Genomic DNA, 19,365 nt, shown 5'->3' on the forward strand with positions numbered 1-19,365 from the left:
AGCAGAAGGTCACAAAACAACTTGAGAATAGCTGCAGCTAAAAATACCCAATCGCCACACCCCTTCTTTAGAGAAAACATTATCAGATGTCACTTCCCAATGGTAAAAACATATTTGTTTGTTTTTTAATTAAGGTTATATTTTGAACACTGGATTTTTTTGCCAGGGAACACAGCAAGAAACTTCAGGAAAAGACCTTGTTTGATCCCTCAAAGATCCCACTTTTCTGTACTACCTAAAGGAAAGATACTGTCAGAAACTGGCACCTGCAAATCTGTATTTTCTTCTAGCACCACCTAACTTTGCAAAATAACTTGCTAAAGAGAACAAAGTATTTTGGCCCCCCATACCAAGTTGCAGAGTATTTGTGCAATATGATTTATTTTTATTTTTTAATACTTCAGAGTATCGAGGTGGTGAACATGGGAAGGAGAAAACATCAACAAATAGAGCAGCAGTGCAGAGGGCACAGGGCTGGAAACTGCCTCTCATTTCACCCAGATCCTAGGTGGGACTGGAAAAATCTGCATTATAAACAGACAGAAGTGGTTAGTGTGCTGCCCAAAATCTCCCAGCTCTAAAGGGCAATAAGCCATGATGTACAGCAACCTCATGGCTTCCTTCAACAGCCAGAGAAGCAGAATTAAGGAAGGTCAGTTAAATGCCCCCCAGCAGAGACCGTTATACCTTTTCATTGGTTAAATAAGCTCTGGTTAACTGATCATAAAGAAAAATACCCAGGAATTACTGCAGGCAGGTAAGGAAATGCCTGTGATAACATTTTAACAAACTGAGCACGTACAAGGGGAAGCTTAGTACACCATAGCATGCCTTCTCCTCCAAAGATGTAGATGAAATCCAGGAATAACTTTTCCAGAAGGTACAGAAACCTTGTCCAGGCCACAGTCACTACTTTGTTACCCTTAACAAACATGTGCCTTTCCTCCATTCAGAAACACTCAAAACAATACTTTTTCAAGAAATCACACACAAACTAATTTTGATAATCCATTACTTTGGTGGTCAACTCTTACCCTGCTGCCCCCCCCCCCCAGAGGCCTCCTTCTCTCCACCATAAAATAAGCAGTACATCTCATACATGCCCACTCCCACTTCTTTATGCCTGTCCATGCAGGCATTCGTACCTTTAGTCCACCTGCTTCCCTATCAAAGTTATTTGAAATTGGCCTGATGCAAAATTCAGTAGCATCAAAGAGACTGTGTGTGCAAAGCCTTCTGCTTCCCTGAGACGTCAGGGTGAGTACCACCAAAAAGCACTTCAGAGGACTAACCTGAAAGTGATGAGCAGGAAGACAACCAGACCACCACACCATATTATAACACCAAAAAGTTTCCTAAAGGAGATGCAGAAGTGTGCTGGGGGGCCTGGAGTAATTTTGAAGGACATCCACTGAGCAGAACCACAGGGGTGTACTGGGAAAGAGGCAGGGCTCAGCTTCACAGCCACCACCTCCCTCTGTCCGCTCAGCCTGGTGGAACTCGGAAGACGTGTCCACATGATGTCATTACTGGGTTGGTGTCTAAATAAAGGAAGCTTTTTATAGAATTTCTCACTGACAAACTTATTCCGGTAAACCCCGAGAGCCAAGACGTCAAGCTGAAGGGAAGGAAAAGGGAAAACAATAACCATAGCCTTGCTGGGGCCTGGGCAGGTGGGTGGAGTCTCAGGAAAGAAACCTAAACAAACTCAAATTTACTCCCTAATACCTGCTTGTTGGATAAAAAGCATGGGTAAGAGCAGCGTGCAGTGTAAGGGAGACGTGCTTTTACACCATCTGTCACAAGGACACACAGCCCATTTCTGCTTCAGGTACGACAGAGAAGATGAAGACAAGGAGGATAGAGAGAAAAAAAACTTTGCTTAAAGAGAGTAAATAAAACATACTTCCATGTCAGAGGGGTTTTCCAGCTTCATATTATTCATGTGGCAATTTCTGTGATTCCTAAAAGCAAACTGGCATTTCTGTGTATTCAGAAGACTCTTGGTTGCAAATGCCTTAGGCTCAAATCATCAGCAAACAGCATTTGCTGGAAGTTCCAAAAAACAAACAGAAAACCCCAAACAAACAAACAAAAACCTAACAAAAGGAAAGCAAAGGTCAAGTTCACATGTGCCTGCATGTCATCCTCTTCTTCCTAACTCTTTACCACTTCCACAGCACTAAGGAGCAGTTCCCGTTCCTCCCTCTGTTCCTCGGTGCATCTTTAGCAGGGCATCTGCATGGAAAGCAGTTGCAATAGCCTGGTGACTCATGCTGCTGTAATGTGGGTGGGAACTGCTCCTATGCCCAGCTTCTAAGGACACAGCCTTTTATGGTATTTTTAGAGTGGAAGCTGTTGTGGTTTGTAGCACTTTGCCCTTTGTCTTTCAAGAACCTCCAAGGAAAGAGCTCACACTCCCCCAGAGCTTCAGGATGCAACAGTGAGGAGCAAAGGCAGGTGATGAGCAAGGCAACTCCAGGCTCCCTGGACTCCCGTGCCCAGACATGCTTAAGGGATGCTCAAGGATGTCACCAGTTCTGTGTGGCTGGTCATAGTCAATCCACAGGCTCTCCCTTCCATGTGGCAGGTCCTTGTGTGACTGCACCACCCCACAACCTCGAGAAGACGGGAGCATGCATGTTACCTGTTTTGTGGACACCTTAACTACTACAGCCCGTCTTTCTAAGGAGTCATTCCCTGTATCCCCTGAATCTTGCCACCCTGTGGCAATACACTAACAACCTCATCCTGGCGAGCCACCAGACATCCTGTTTCTACCCTTGACGGGTTGCCGGCATATGAAAAGCTGGCAGGGCTGACAGAGTCCCATCTGTCTTGCCTCAGTTAATTTAGGACTACATCTCTCCAGCAAGGAGAAAATTAACTCTGTAGGGTTTCTAACCCATACAAATTAGTGTGAAGGGGGGCACGAAGCTATTAGGAGAAAGCAGACAAGGGTGTTACACTGAAACCAGGTTAAAAGCATCAGGGATAAGGGCAGTGGCAGAAAAGCCACTCTCTGGGCTTGTGGACCACAGCACGCCCAACTCAAACTTGGCAAGACAACGAAGAAGGCTCAGCTGTGCTCTTTGAAAGCTGAGGGTCATACGTGAGATTAAAAGGGTGTCCCAAAACATTACTCCATAGGGCTTGAAACAGGACTCTGGTTGCAGACATGCAGTGGATTGCTTTAAAGGACAGCCCCCCATTCTCCTTTGCACTTGAAGCATTATCTGCTGTAGAAGAGGAAGACATGAAAGTTTCTGCATCTCCAATCACAACTCCAACCAGCAGTTGATTTTAGTCCTTTTAAAGTTGTTAAATTCAAGAGGAAATTAAATTATAATCTGCACATGCCTAAGAAGTCTAGGACAAAAGCGAGCAGGATGAAGGAAAAAGTAATAATCAGTCCTCCTGATGCAAAGCCACTGACATTAAAGGTATTTTATAATTCCTTCTGAAATCCCGCTGAATTCTGGAAGGAGTCAGCTTTTCAGTCAGGACCGATGAACGACAGACTGCCCTACAAACATTTCACCAAGTGGGAAGCAGCAGTGGGAAGTTACTCTGCAGCAACTTCTCAGGTAGGAGAGACACGATGGAGGGGAAGTTCGGGGGAGGTCCGTGTGGGCAAGCACTGCACAGCCCACAACATACCTTGGAAGCAAGCCAACAGCAACAGAGGAAAAACATTCCAGCCCTAATGCAAGTTAAAGGTGACACAACGCATTGTGCTGGGCACAGCAACCCCCAGCATCTGCCAAACAAGGCACCAGGGGCAGAGCCAGGGCCCTCCAGACAGACCAAGATGGAGTCTTTTGCTCCCCAAGCAGATGAAATATGTTTTCAAGTTTAGGTAGTCTTCCTGCTATTAGATAACAGATCAAGATTACAGAATTAGTTTCAGAAAAAAAAAAATCATGTGAAAGGCTCCATCCTGTTCAAAGGAATACAATGTGTTTCCTGTGGTCTTATTCCTAAATCCTGCAGAGGCAGCTTGGCCATATGAGAGCAAAATGAGCTCTGCCTTGCCTCATTTCTCATTAAACTACTAACTACACACAGCAGTGGCAGTGTAAAAAGCAGGACAAATTACTCAATTTTCATTATACTTTACTTGGACCAGTACTATGAAATCTGAATTAAAAAAAAAATAAAAAAAAAACAGGAAGGAAAAACAAATGGAACAGAATAATCAGCCTAAAGCTCCTACACCAGAAAAGGGACACATCCAGTCCTGAACTCAGGTTCACATCTCCCACGCCAGACAGACCTCTGTATGAAGCCTTTAGTTATCAAAACCTGCCATCTGTACTTCTGAAAAAGCCAGGAAAAGGAGGAAATGCCAGTTTGCCTCTACACACTCCACTCTGTAGTTGCTGCAGGCAACTTGGTGCTGCTCTGACCTTGGTGTGCTGCGCTGGCAGACCCCTGGGACCTTGCCCTGTGAGACCATCCACATGCCCTTACCTCCAGCTGTGCAGTACACCTGCATTTAACATCATTTTAGTACTTTTTCCCACAACAGAAAAACTTTCCCAGCCAGCAGGTTCTCTGTAAACCTAAAAGCATTGGATTCAGATTCTGACAGAGCAACAACTTCCCTTAAGTTGTCAGGTGGTGCCAGCACAGCCCGGACTTGGATGCATTTGTGCTTGGATGTATCCAGGCTTTGCAGCTGATGGTATCTTCAAAGGAGCAAATCCAGACAGTCTCCTCAAGTGCTTCCAGCCCTCTCCTCCTCCGCTGAGTGTTCCATCCTGCTGAGAGACCATCCTGCTGTATACCATGAGAGCTGGGATACAGCTCCCTTGGAGACAACCAGACTGTAGTTTGCTGGGATGGCTGTAGGAAGGGATGGATGCCTTTCTCCCCCTCTTCATGGAGAAAGGGCTTCTTTTAAAACCATCCTGTGGAGGATGCAAGGTAGACAAGTCTCTCCAGAGGAAGAGGCACAGGCTTAAAGCATTGGTTAGCTGGAGATTGCAACCCAGGCTCCACTGAAATGAAGGAGAATGCTGCTAATGCATCTACAAGGAAACCCAGATTTCCACTGGTCTTCATACAAGGCCAATCTGAACTAGAACATAGTGTTTGCTGGAAAGGCTGAGCTCTTCATAGCTCCTGTTCCTTATGAGTTTTTCATGCTTATCAGCTTACTTTGCCCTCACAAATCTGCAGATGGGTTTAAGCCCACAGAAGCTTCTGCTATGGACACTTCTCAAAGCAGTTTACATCATGTCAGGGTTGAGTTTGATCTGATGGCTTCAGGAACCCTTGCAAGGAAAAAAAAAGAAAATCTGAGAAATTACATCCTTCACAGGATCTGCAGATGGTGTATTCCTCTCAGCGGGAGCAAAACCATTGAAAAGATAGGAAGCAGCCTTCCAGAAGGAGATGCAGACATTGCCAACATAGCCAGGTGAAAAGAAGGAGGCAGCAGACCATGACAGAGGTGTTGTTTTAAACAGATCCTCTGCTGTTTTACAGAAAGGAGAGGGAAAAAAACAAAAAGAGAATCACCCCACTGTGTGAAGACTGCACAACCTATTACCTTCATCAGTCCTTTGCAGGGTCACAGCCTTCAGCTAAGCATCTGCTTGGCTGGACCCAGTCTGCAAATTATATAGTAACGGGAGGCTTTAAAGGCCTTGCAAGAAAATGCAATAAAATAAATAAAAATCAGCTGGGCAAGTTCTGTCTGACAACTCATTTTCCCCCCATCCAATACATTGCCGTGTGGAGACACTGTGGCATGAATCAACCTGTTTTGGCAGCACACGTCTAGCCAGGAAGGGCAGGATGCATCACTCAGGCAGTACACGGGCAACACCCTCCAAAAGGCTCTGTTTACCCAGCAGGAGCCAATGCAATCCCTACACAAAGCCTGCAAGTACATTTAAAGCTCAAAAGTAATCTGAAACAGGTCCATTCTCCACTCCCACTCCGTAAATACAATCCAAATTGGGTCATCTCCTAACAATGAATGAATGACACTCACTTAAGCCTCTCTGCAGTGCTGACATAATCTAGGTCCTTTCATTCTCCTTGTACTGCAAGTACTAAAGATGCTTTTGTGCATCCTCTGAAGTACTCCATTTAAAAAACCATGGTAACTAGGGCATTGCATTCAGATGCTCTTGGGAAAAAAAAACACCATTCCCCTTGCCTCTCAATGGCCTTTTAGGAGGCTTGGGACAGAAAAACATCACCTAATTCAAACTCAGCTTCACCAGGATGTCTGGAGCTGGGTCCCACGAATGGGGGATGAACACAATACTGGGTACCACTTGGATCTCCAGTGTGAAAAACACCAGCAGTAGGATGGCATATGGAGAAAGGGAGCCCATCACCTGTGTCCTGCAGCTAAGCAGCACCCAAAAGTCCCATTTGAAGTCACCGAGTGCGACAGCACAACTGTAGCATCCAACAGGTAAAACATCCTATTTTCTTTTAAAATTATTGAGTGTTCCTAAATATCTCAAGTTCTTTTTAGGGGATGACAGGATTATTCAGTTTTAGTACTTGAGCGTGACAAGGAGTAGGGGAACCAAGAAGCAAGTTTTCCTGTTATCTTTGCATGGCAGTAAAAGTTTAAGGAGTTTTGGGGTTGTTTTTTTTTCTTGCTCATTCCTAATGCCTCAGAACTGTGACACCCCCCTGCATGGCAGCTTTTGAAGTTTGTCTGCCGGCACCAGCATCCTTCTCCTTCCTGAAAAGGAAATAGTCAGAGGTGTGGGCACAGAGATCAGATGGAAAGAGCATGGCAGCTCTCACTAAAAGAGCCATTAGCTGGGAAAATACCCCACTATTGCAAAAAAAGGGATATTTGTCTAAAATGGAAGGTCTATTATTTGTATTTTTAAAAAGAAAAACGTTCCTTAGGAAAAAACCCAAACACATGCATCAGCACCAGAAAGTCTAACAACTTTAACATGACCTAACTGTTTCACTATCCCTTATATACAATTTTACCAGACTTTTTTCCAAATCCCACTACATACTGTTATGGAGCCACATTCCAAGATGAAAGGTTTTAAAAATAGAACCCTTTAACCACAACATCTGCAAAAGTACCTCAAAAAAAAAAAAAAGGAAAGAAAATTTTAAGTCCTATCCTATTATGCAGGCCATTCTCCAAATGATGCATAGAAAGACATTTTCAGCCTGTCTGTAGGAAGCAGCATTGGATTCACAACAGCATTGCTGCAGAGGACTTTTATAACAAAATTCATGCCTGTTTGAAAGAGGTGCAAGCTTGAGAGAAGATAGGCAGTTTTAAAGATTTAAAGAATAGATTCTTAAATGGGGAAACTGAGGTATGTAATGATTAGCCAATTCCTCAAACAGCAGAAAATTTATTTCTGCCCGCTAACACACTGTCATCTTTGCTAACACGGGCTGTCAGGGTGAGAGACGTGAGCGGGTCAACTGAGGACAAGCTCAGTAGTTCTCGAATTCCTAACTCTGCTCCTGACACCATCCAATGTGTAACTTTTCATGAGGAAAACAGGAGAAAGCTTATAAATGAAATCAAGACAACAACAATTTGGGGAAATGATCACAACCAGATGAGCTCCTAGCTCGTGTGGGACATGGAGCCATAAACCCAGGTATCAGCACAACTGCTGGCCGTCTTGTGAGACATGCAAAGACAGAAGGTTGTTCAGAGGCTGAACTACTGTGCCCTTACTTCTAAATATTAAGGGGAAAATATAAAAAAAGAGTATTAAACTTATGTAAGCAGCAAAGAATAAAAGCTAAAATAACAAGGGGTTTGCACGAGATGCCCCCATTTCTGTATCGTAACATGCGCAAGAAAAAAGTGGGTTTTTTATAGCCAGCATTTAGTATTGTTTTGTTGCTATTTTTCTTGAGACCCTAAGAGCACTCTCCTCCATATGAACCTTACAGGATGGGGAAAAAAAACAGGAAAGGCTGACACTTTTTGTATTGCTCTAGCAGGCCTCTGCTCATTTAGGCTTTTGAAGGCAGAAATTTTTTATGAAAATTAAGGAAGAGAATTAACTCTGGAGCCTGCTGCTCCCTGCCACCTCTCTTGGGATGAGTATAGCAGCTCCTGGCTGTGCTCCCTCATCTCCACCATGGATGACGCAACTGGGAAGAGTCTGCTCACAGTCAAGTCTATGAATGTTTCAACCATTGCCTCCTCCTTTGAGCAGCTGCCTAAAAGCTTACCCAAACCTGGGCCTTCTGCCACATCATCCGGCTGCTCTAGCTAATGAGCTCCTCTGTTTGTAAACCCAAGCCTTGACAGACACTCTCTGGTGCACGGGTACATAACGTGCTCACACAACCACAGATGCTCCCTGCTCCCAACCTGCCACAAGGCTTCTCCATCCCCTGCACCATGCACCTTGTGGGACAGCAGCCTGTTGACTTTAGATCATCAGAGGCTGGCACTTCACAGGATCTGCTCCAGCAGGAAGGCAGAGCTTCAGGAGTAAGTTCTCCAGCAGCATTTCACTCTGCTTTGCAAAGCCAGACTGTGCCGAGTTTCATCTCACAGCGCAAGACCCACAGAAGTTTAGCTCCCAGGACCACTAATGCCAGCTACACTGTGGCAAGTCACCTTGGTTAATGCATAATGTCTGCCACCCCTTCAGGGGAAGGACAAGTCCCTGGCATACCTCAACCTAAACAGCAGAATTTTGGTGTTGCATCGCCACGAGTTTCTTCAGGAACACGAAGAACCAAAGAAAGCTACTTGCACTTGGATCAAGAGACAGAAGTCTGCAGTGCTGTGTTGTGGTATAGCGGAAAACAGCAACGAAATGCTTTTTAGAGAGCAAATGACAGCCACCTGGTTTTGCTGCTGCTATTCCTAAAGAAACATCAGACACATCCTGGTCCCAGGTGAAGAACAAATCCCACACGCACAGCGGATACCAGTCTCACAGGAAACTATGACAGGTATTGTAGCACAACCCAAAAAGCAGGAGGAGAGGAAATGTCCCACCAAACTATCAGCACTCAATCAGGCAGGCGATTTCCTCTGCTCAGAGCCATCATCAATTAGTCATCTTGGTGTTTGGGAGCCCTTGCCATAGACAAAGGCCCTTCTCAATCTGATCTAGCACCAGCTACCAGAAAATGGAGAGTGAGTTTTAAGGAAATCTTATTGGAAAGAGAAATCAAGACACACAGGAAAAGTTTCACCAAAACGAGTCTCCACACAGTTTCTACTCTATTGCTGTTGATGGATCTCCAATCCTCTTAACACAGACCACACCGAGACAACACAAGGTTTAGCAGAGAAGTAGAGATCTGTAGACTTAACTTTTAGCCTGCTCCCTTCGTCAGTCACCTCGAGCAAGAGCCCTCACCAATCATGGTAACTGGCGAAGCTTCCCCTTTGCCTCCATAGCCCATACGAAGCAATACCCCTATATGCACAAAGAAGAAATTCATAGACATTCAAATAAAAATCTTTGCTGAGGGGAGATCAGAAAAACCCACAGCCAATACACACCTGTCCTCCCCACACGCCACAGGAAATTAAGCTGCTATAAAGTGTACTATCTATTGTGGAACATGACAATCAATTCACTGGATACACCATTATTTCCATCAAGCCATGTCAAGCAGTAGTGCTCTTGTATAGGAACATGTGAGTTGGGCTTTAGATGTGTTGGATTTTTTTATGTGTATGGACATAAATTCTGGAAAATTTGAGGAAACAGGGCTGGTTATTTTCTTATCACAGCACTTGGAAAACAGAAACAAATTCATTTGTGGCTTTCAGTACTTTAAACTAAGTGAACAAATGGAGAGAGCAGCCAATTTCTGAATTCATCTAGATGAATTGCTGAGATCATGTCATTAGCAAACACTGCTCTCACTTTGGTTTTGGCTGGAAAGCCAGTCCAAAGGGGTGTCCAGTTACAGAATGGAAACACTGATAAACTGCCTAATGTTTCAGCAAGAGAGTAAATGCAAGATGTGTGACAAAAATGCTTGCTGAGTAATAGATGTTGGGTCACATGGCATGTTTCTAAATTCCTTCTCTTTGGTATGTTCAACAACTCTTCCAGGAAGAAAGTCAACACGATGAAGCACAGAATGCTTTTTTCAAGTGAGTCTGCCATTACTCTATTTTCCCTGCAACTAGAAGATCAGTTCTAATCCTCTTCAAAGCGTCCACAAAGCATTTACCTAAATGCTGACTCCAGAGCAGCACGGTCAAGGCAGAGAGTATATAGCCACGAAATATTAAGCTGTGGGCATCACAAAAAAAGGCATCTACGTACCAAGGCAAGAAAGAAAACAGGAGCCACTGCTGTCATGCAAACCATGTTAGGAGCACAGAGAAAGACCATGAGACAGCAGATGAAAAAAGACAATCAGAAGGAGGAAATGCTTCTTTCAAGTGACCCACAATTGCCCTGTAGCATGTTCTTCTACTCAGAGTGAGTTATAGAAAGTATCTGCAAAGTGCAGGAAAACAAGACTGTTGCAATTATTAAATTCAGTGACTAATTCTCCTTCCTTGAGGATCCACTCTGGTTGTCCCCAGGGGAGGGGATACTGGCTGAGTTGGATCTTGGCTGGAGCCAGCGTGACAGGTCTTTCACTCTCGAGCTACCATATGTGGGCATTACAGCAAAGCTGGGAGACTGGGCCCCAACATTTAAGTCCTTTGACCAGACATCTTAAGAGACCATCTCTGCCAGGGCTCTGAAACATGAGCAGACCAAGAAGGGATTACAGATACTTCCAACAGTCTTTGCAGATAATAACCACCATCTTCTCTTTCCTGAGCAAAGGATTCAGAGGGGAAACACTGTTTTTTCTGGTGCAGAGCCCAAAGCAGTGAGACACAGACAGTCCTGTCTTTTCCACAGTGTGTCACTCTGAAACAGAAATTGCAAGTGTTCTAAAAGACAAGAACAAGAGCAGCAGCCCTTCATCAACCCAAAGGCAGCTCAAACTCTGGGACTGAGATCGCCACTGAGTGGCACAAAATTTATCCAGCATCTACAACTATCTGCCCATTACAAAAGGCACTTGCTCTCATCATTAATGGGCCACAAGCTTTACAGAGGAAATCTGAAGGCAAGAGGCATCTCCAACTGCTTGGACATCCCTGCCACACCAACCACTGCAATCTTAGATGTTGCAACAAGCAGATCGTACTTACAAAACTCTTGCATCACCAGACAGGACGAACTTCCAGGAAGACACACCAGAATCAGCTCTCTACACCACAGCATTCCCACACAGAGCAAACACTTCCACAGCCATTAACTGGTGGATGACACTGGAAGGCTGTGAAAACCAGTACACTTAAAAGGAATAGAAAGGCGATGTTGTGCCATCCTGCTGAATAGAGCGAGTTTTAAGCCACTTTACTCCTGCACTTGTCCTTGATGATTTAAAGGACCAGGGCACTGTTTTCAAGCTGTTCGTTTCTTTCACTACGTATCCAAGGCAAAACCTGGCACAAACAAACCTGCCAGAGTGGCTGTGTTTTTCCTGCAAAACAGAAAACATCTCTCATTAATAGTGGAAAGGTTCATGGGAGGGAGGAAGCTGATCCACTCGACTTTAAGGCTGCTCTGTCAGAAGATGCATGAATGCAGGCAAGGTCCAGGGAAGAAGTAAATGGCTCACACAGAGGACATCTCCATCTCGCTTGAACCAGGTAACACAGAGCAGAGATCTCAATAATCCTTCTCCCTGTGGCAACCAACCCTCCAGAACAAATTAGCAGCAACAAAATCTGACAGAGGTCCTTTCTTCTGAAGGTTTTTAGCCACTTCTGCCTTCAGATGGGAAATCATAAGGACTTTATGCAGATCATACAACTTGTCCTCTAAGCCACGGCAGCTTGCCTTGATGTCAGAAACTGCATGTGCACATAAAAAGAAGTATTTTGTCTCTGCTGTAGCTATTTTCCAACCAGGCTGACAAAGTCCTCCTGTTTCTTCATGCTCCTCCTGTGCTTCCTATTCTAGACAGCTGTCTCAAGTGTTTCATGTACTTTCACATGAGGTTATACTCACTTCTGAGTACAAGGAGCCAAGACTTCTAAGGTACTAAAATGATAGGTTACAAAAATTTTATGAGGATGCTCTCACCAGTTGCTGATTAAATTAAAATCTGAGCTCTATGGACATTGCAGACAAAAATAATGAGAGTGATGATCGCTATTAAAAACTGCGGGCCAGGCATCTCTCGCTCCACAAAGAGGTGCAGATAAGCATCATGCCACTGGCCAGCTCTGGGGCTGGCAGGGACCACTCAGCAAAGAGGTGTGAAACCCTGTGCTATTGGAAAGGTGCACACAGAAACATGTTATGTTTCAGGGCCGACAAATCCCTCCGCTGAGAAGGTTAAAACCAGGACATCCCATAAATGGGGTCTGTGCATTCATGGTCCCCCAGCTGTGAGAAAATGAGAGCTGACAGCAGTGCCAATACAAGCAGTCTGTCCTCTCTCCTGTTCACTAGGTTTATGTGCCGACGATGCAGCCTGTGGGCATATCGTACTCGCTCTTTATATTCGGCATCCAGCTAAAACAACAATTCCTCTTGTTTCTTCTCCCACCTCAAACCAGTTGGGCTTCTGGCAACTAGCAGAGTAACCAGTCCTCTGGTCCACTAACCTGAGCATCTCTGCCTTGTGCTAGACTTGTAAACCAGCCCACTTCAGCCTGAAGCTAGGTGTCCTGCAAACCAGGGCTCCTATCATGCCACCATGGAGAGATGCTCATGCAGAGTGGCGAAGCAAGTCCCTCAGCGCCGCCACACACCAGTGTCACGCTCTGTTTTAGCATGCCAGCTGCAAATGGAGGCCAGTACTGGATGAGGTTTCCTTCCTCCCAACAGTACTTCTCGTTGTATCAAAAACACAGCGGAGAACAGAAACAGAGCTGTCCTGTAGACGTGCATCTCAACTCTTCTAAACAGAGTAAGACCCGAGTCTTGGTCTTCCTGCATCCTAGCTCAGCATTGTCTGTCACTTTTCATGCCCCAGCCTGCTTTTGCCTAGGATTGCACCATAGAAACACCTGCATCATCATCATGAAACTATAAAATGCCTGCCATCTCCAAGCTGCAGATTTCTGGCCAAAGCAGCAAGCCTTTGGAAGTCTCTGATGACTGTTTTTTCCTCCCTCACCTATATCAGTTCATCTGAATAACAGATGCTTCCTTTGTTAGTTTTGGTTTCTGTTTTGTTCGGAGGTTTGCTCACTTTTCTTATTTGAGTTGCTCTTAACAAAAAGCCCAGCTCCAGGCTGTGGCATGACCTGTGCATTAGGCTGGCTGCTAGATTGCTCTTTTTTGATCTACTAATAACAGCTGTTTTTTTTCTCTTGGTTTCCAGGGAAGGCGAATAGCTCAGCCTCCAGGAAAAAGAGACAGCAATTACATTTACCTCAAACCAGCAGAGTGTTTTAGTGCAGAGCTTGCAGAGCACACACTGAGCTGGTGCCCTCCAGCATCTGCGCTGTAAACGGAGCACACTGGGGACAAGCTGACCAAACTGAGAAGGCTGACAGCTCCTTGCCTCTGTGCTGCGGAGGGTGTCCCCAAAATCCTCTGAAGAACATCTGATAAGCCTCTGTCTCCCTGCTACTTTCATAAACTGTAATTCTAGATTTGGAAAGAAAACAATATGCAACAAAAATTAATCCAAAGACTTCTCTTTGTTAGGGTCACATTTCCACCAAAAAGGAGGTGATTGCTCAATTTGCAGATCAATGCAGCTTTACAAAGTACTCAGTAAGCACAACCACTGTGACTTCTCAAGTTCAGTCCAATATCCAGCACAATTCTTCATTAGATATACTAATAGTTAAGTATAAAAATGAATAGTTATGTCTACAGGTAAGGTTTTACGCAGGTAAAAATTCACACTGCATTCACTTTGCAGGGTGTTATCATATCAATAAGTAAATCATATTTTCATGTATGCAACTGCAGCTATTAAGAAAGCATTAGGCATCTTATACCCGGTCTTGTGGAAGGTGTCCTTGCCTACGGCAGGAGAGGTGGACTAGATGATCTTTAAGGTCCTGTCCAGCCCAAACTGCTCTATGATTTCATGATCTAGCCTCTAATTTATTAACACCAAGTCTGTTTTCTCATGCATCATCCTTGTGGCTTTTGCAACCTTAATAGGGATAGCAGGGGACTACTTTATCACAGATACCAACGATGAGGGAGAAGGTACCTTGTACCTCTGCAGCATGCCAAATTGGTAGAACAGAACCGAAGTGATGCTTGGTTTTATAGGAGCTGTTTTAGCTATACCAGTATACCACTATCATTACCTCAACAGCATAATTAATGAGTTATGGCAACTTTATAAAAATAGGCTCTTTGAAAGGTGTGCCAGCTGCCAAATCTATCGGTATTATTTTGCATGACAAAGTGTGCCAAGCCTGATACTCTGCTCAAGCAATGTAAAAAACCAGATTTTTGGGTCGATCCCCAGGACAAACACTCAAGCAGACACAGCAGCTGGTTTTTCCAGAGACACGGTGAGCCGGGTACACTTGCAGGCTTTTCCATACCAGACTCACAAAGTCCTTCAACTCAAAGAAAGTTTAATTCAAAGGGTTTCCATCAGGAAAGCAGGAGTCTCTTTCACAACATGCCTGCCAAATTTCTAAGGCTAGAAAGCTCAAGCAAGATGTATAGTCCATGCATTTTGTTTCCCCTTTTAATTTTTTAATTTTTTAATGTTTTTTCACAATTAACGTGCCACTTACAGAAATGGCTACTTACAGAAATGCTCTCTCTCAATGCTAAGACTAAATGTATATCCAAGAGAGCTTCATAACTGAGATAGAGGATAAACTAATTTAAATACAAGCCAGCCTATCAGGAGGGTTCTTAATATACCAGGCAAAAAGAGACAGAGAAACCACTGCAGCATGGAGATGACTACTGATCGTCTTGCCTTGGAGGCTTGAAGGGAATCTGCAATTTTGGTGGTAGAAAGAGAAGGAAATGGCATTTTCCCTCAAATAATATTCAAACAATTGTCAAATACTAGTCCTTCTGAAAATTACATTTTTTAAATTGACTTCTAACCATTTTTTTCAAGGATTAGCATAACCAACTTCTGACTTTACTAGGCCTTTGGCATCTTTAGGTAATCATCACTACACCTACCTAAGGGATGCTGCAGTGCCAGGGTTAGGTCCTTCAATAAAATACTCCCTTGTTTAACCTACACATAAAGTCTTCTGAAGGCTGAACACCAATATTTTTGGCTGGTATCTGAAAACAGTCAAAATAACAGGTGCTTAGAGTAATCTTAAGTCAAACTAGACTAAAGAAGGAAAGAAAGTGCATATTTTCCTATGGAAATAAAAGTCATCACCATGCTTAGAGTATAACTCCAGGTCAATACAGGCAAACACCACACAGTTTTGAAGAAAATAATTAATATCCATCCACACCTATCACCAAGCTTCTCAGAGGGGCTGATACAGCAGGCCATGACTTGAAAAGAGGACAATGACTGAGACAGGAGGACACAAGCTCCTCTGCTCTGAGACCAACCCATCACCAGCAGCAAGCACACTTGGCTGCCCGGCCACAAAACCTAACTGAGAAAAAGCATCTCCCCAAAAAAACCAGAACCATTTTAACTGTGATTAAAAATACTTGAGTTTGCAGTTTATACACATGAACTCAGAAGAGATGCTCTGAGAAATGTTTCTCTCTTGTGGTTTCTCTAACAGCATCATCATTACATCATTAAAGGGGAGACACTAATTCATTCCACTACTAGTTGCTTAATCCAAACACTTCTCTATGGCCATTTAAATAGTCAGATGACATTGAGGTTGTTTTGACTAGAAGATGCACCACTGGTTTCTCACATGTGGATTTTATTGCAAAATTCTGTTGTTACACTGAGGGAAAAAAAAGCTTATTCAAAGGATAAAACAGAAAAAGGACTTGAGAAAAGGTTATTAATCTACATGTGCCCCATTCTCCACCTCCACCAGTTCTGTTTTTACTTTTTTTCCCCCTATCCTAAGGGACACAAGAGCCAAGGAGCATGTTGTTTGCTCTAGCCCATCCAACTTAGCTGGTCAGCTGCAACAAGTACTGGGATCCTGTGTTCAGGTAAACACTTAGGAAACCTATCTCCTGAGCATCAAGGTCATGGTAATGAGCTGGTGGTTGAGAAGATCTCAGTGACTTGCTGTGGTGGCTCACATCCTGTCCCTGAGTAGTTTGCTCATCACAGTCCTCCCACTGATGGATCAGCAGACTCCCAGTACCCAAAGGCCAGGAGTTCCCCCTTGATAAGATCAGTAATCACTGCAGAGAGGGGAAGAAGTCAGACACATCCTAGGAGATGCCACTGCAATGCCAAAAGTATCATCTACCTGGGCTCATGTAAACCAAAGCCTTTCACCCCTGTTCAGTGCTCAAAGGGAAGGGGAAAATCCAAACATGCAAAAAAACCCACATCTCACATAAAAGATACTTAGCGGGAAAAAAAAAAAATCTGAGTGGAGAAATTCATTACTGCAGCTTATTTTAAATTAGGGAAGCAAACTTAAGTCTTTGCACAGCCAGAAGATCATGCTCTGAACAAACCAAGGGAGGTCTGCAGATGTACACCATGCTGACCACAGGGTTCAGCTTCTGAGTTCAATGTAGGTAAAGGAATGCTTCGATGCAAAGCTATGTCAAGCCTGGTAAACACATATATATACAGATCCTATTAATAACCTGTTATTTCTGGAGGGAATTGGGTGAGCTTGAAAATAAGCATTGGTCTGGAAGAGTAGAACAAATTTAACATGTGAGATGCTGTGTAGAAAGGGTTTATTATGTCACTAGAAATGTTTCTACGAAAGTCAACTCTGTCAAGGTTATGAAGTCCTGCTTAAAGGTGAACTTGGCACAATCTTAACCAAAACCTGGCTAAAACCAAGCAAAAGCTACACAAGAATCACACTTTCATAAACTCAAATGTAAGCACTACAAAGGCAGCTTTCCTGCCTGGAGCTTTGAATATAAGGCCTTCTCTAACAGGAAAAAAATATTTTCTGCTATGTGACCCACAAGACTCCAGAAGCATTTAGGAGACTGTTTTAGTCAAAGTCAAAGGAGGTTAAAAAAAAGCCTATAAAAGTGGAAGACAGAGTGAACAATGCTGAGCTATTCATTCAAAAATGAAATCTGCTTCTGGGAGTGAAGGGGAAATGCACACCACAATAGCTTTGGAAATCACTGCCCAGAACCCTCAGGAAAAGAATAAAAAAAGGAAAACATACTTTCAGAAATCAAGAATGATAAAAGTAACACAGAAGAATTACAGCAGTTGCACACTAGGAAATAAAGACCAAAAAGAAAATCACCATGGTCAAGCCATTTATCCCAGCTCTCATAAGCTTGTTTTTTACCCAGTTTAATCCAGAAAACTGGTGCAGGGGTTTTGGCAGCTGCCAGCACTTGTGCCATGCAGGGATGCAGCCCCCAGTGCTCCCCACCTCGATGCTCCTACTGCAGCTCCCACCTGAAAGTGGGACAAGCCCAGATGCCACACCTGGACTGCTTGCATCATGCTAGGGCAGAAAACACAGAATGAAGGATGGATTGTGGATCCCTTAAAAAATCCTCTTTGATTTAGATGCAACCTGCTAAATCCCTAGGGGACTGTGCTTCTCCTTGGTGTGGTCCTCACCATGCAACATGGAGGTTTGGAAACACATGGGGGCTGATGGCAGCACTGGCAGCACCGTCACATGCTGTGCATGTGCTAGTCTCTGCCCTCCTCAGAAAGCCTCTTATTTCCACTCAAAGCATGACCACTGAAACCCCAAAAACAGCTATCCTAGATTTTTTTTTTTAATGCCTATTTCAGGAATAATATACCTGGAAGTACTAGCCTTGTGCTGGCATTTTCCCAGCCTCCCAAAGCCTACCACGGGCCCTGCCACAGCAATTTTTCAGGGTTAGATAAATAAACAAAGAAATGGGTTATATAAATAAACAAAGAAATAGACAACAAGCCACAATTATAGATACCCACCAGAAACCTTTGCCATTTCAGGTTCCCATTTTCACCTTCTTTCTCAGTCTCATCTTCCTGCACCCTGGTAGCCTGGTACAGGAGCCTCCAAGGCATGTTAAGTCCAACCACAGCTGCATATCAGCCAGCTGTGACTTCACTTTGCTTGTTCTCTATGGCTAAAAGGCCAGGAGCAATGCAAGACCACTCTGGTTTTATGGACCACACCATTCACAACATCCCGGATCCCAGCAAAGGACACAAGCAAGAGACTGTAACTTCATTTTCATAAATCACCAGCACACCAAACCCATGTCTTCCAGTAATGCTATCATTCTCCTTCCTTTCCCCTCTGTTACAATACCTCAAAGACCTAAAAACACTTATTATTTATCAATCTAGCAATTCCAAGAGCTACTTAGGAGGAAAAAAAAACCCAACCCAGATTAGACCAGCAGGACTCCAAAGCAGAGCACTGGCGCTTGTCTGGAAAAAGTGGCACCACTCAGACAGTCTCAACAAGCAGCAAAACATAGCCAAAACCACTCTTAATGAAAGCTGTGTCTTTTCTCTGAGGAAAACAAACAAGTGAACTACAAGGAAACTCAGCCAAAAAGAAAAAGCAACACAGTCCCTTATGAACTGATAAGACATGAGATAGCCCACTGCATTCCCAGTTTAGAGAGAAAAAGCAGAATATCCTTACTGTTTCATTTCTCTCTAATTCTGCTATATGGGTTTTTTTGCAAATCTGGGTTTCACCTGAGAGTAATGCAAAAAGGAACATAAAAAATCTCAACATAAATGACAACTGAAGAGTAGCCATCTGTGTGGGCGTTTCTCTTTCCAAAGAAAACTTGGAGTGAAAAGGGTTTTCCAATGAGCCAGCCAAGAAAAGGGAAACTTCATCAAGAGTCACAGTGGGATCTGCCTGGAGAGTATGCTTCATGCAAGTACCGGGGCTAAAACCATTCCCCTGCCCACTACCAGCAGCCCTCAGAGATGTCCATCTGTCCACTGTTCCTTATCTTCCCTTTCAAAAACTGCCATTTTTAAAAAGCTGCTGGGAAGCACACATTGCATGGCAAGTAATTACAGAGCAAAGCAGAGCAGAGCCACCTCCAGGGATAAGCAGCAATTTAGACAGTCACCAAACACTGACCGTCCACAAGGGCTGCATGACATCTCTGCATGTGAAACCACACAGAGACACTGACACTGGCACCTCACACTCCGCTGTGTACGCACGAACCGCGGAATGCCCACGGATCAGACCCGCGTGCTGCAACTGCTCACCTGCAATAAACAAAGATTTCAAAAACGGCGATCTGACCCTTGCAGAAGTCAGCT

General features: G+C 44.0%; 1 protein-coding gene and 1 long non-coding RNA gene across 5 annotated transcripts in view; one reads left to right on the forward strand and one right to left on the reverse strand.

Annotated features, from left to right (window-relative positions):
* The window catches only part of LOC135415656 (USP6 N-terminal-like protein), a 77,925-nt gene that overhangs the window by 41,973 nt on the left and 16,587 nt on the right, over window positions 1–19,365 (reverse strand). The gene's annotated exons all lie outside the window — the stretch shown is intronic.
* LOC135415662 (uncharacterized) lies at window positions 6,069–17,375 on the forward strand. The gene is made up of 2 exons (XR_010431224.1): window positions 6,069–6,436; window positions 13,354–17,375. It is a non-coding gene; the product is annotated as an uncharacterized LOC135415662 (long non-coding RNA).

This window comes from Pseudopipra pipra, chromosome 6, assembly GCF_036250125.1.
Source record: "Pseudopipra pipra isolate bDixPip1 chromosome 6, bDixPip1.hap1, whole genome shotgun sequence".
In the NCBI taxonomy this organism is placed as follows: Eukaryota; Metazoa; Chordata; class Aves; order Passeriformes; family Pipridae; genus Pseudopipra; species Pseudopipra pipra.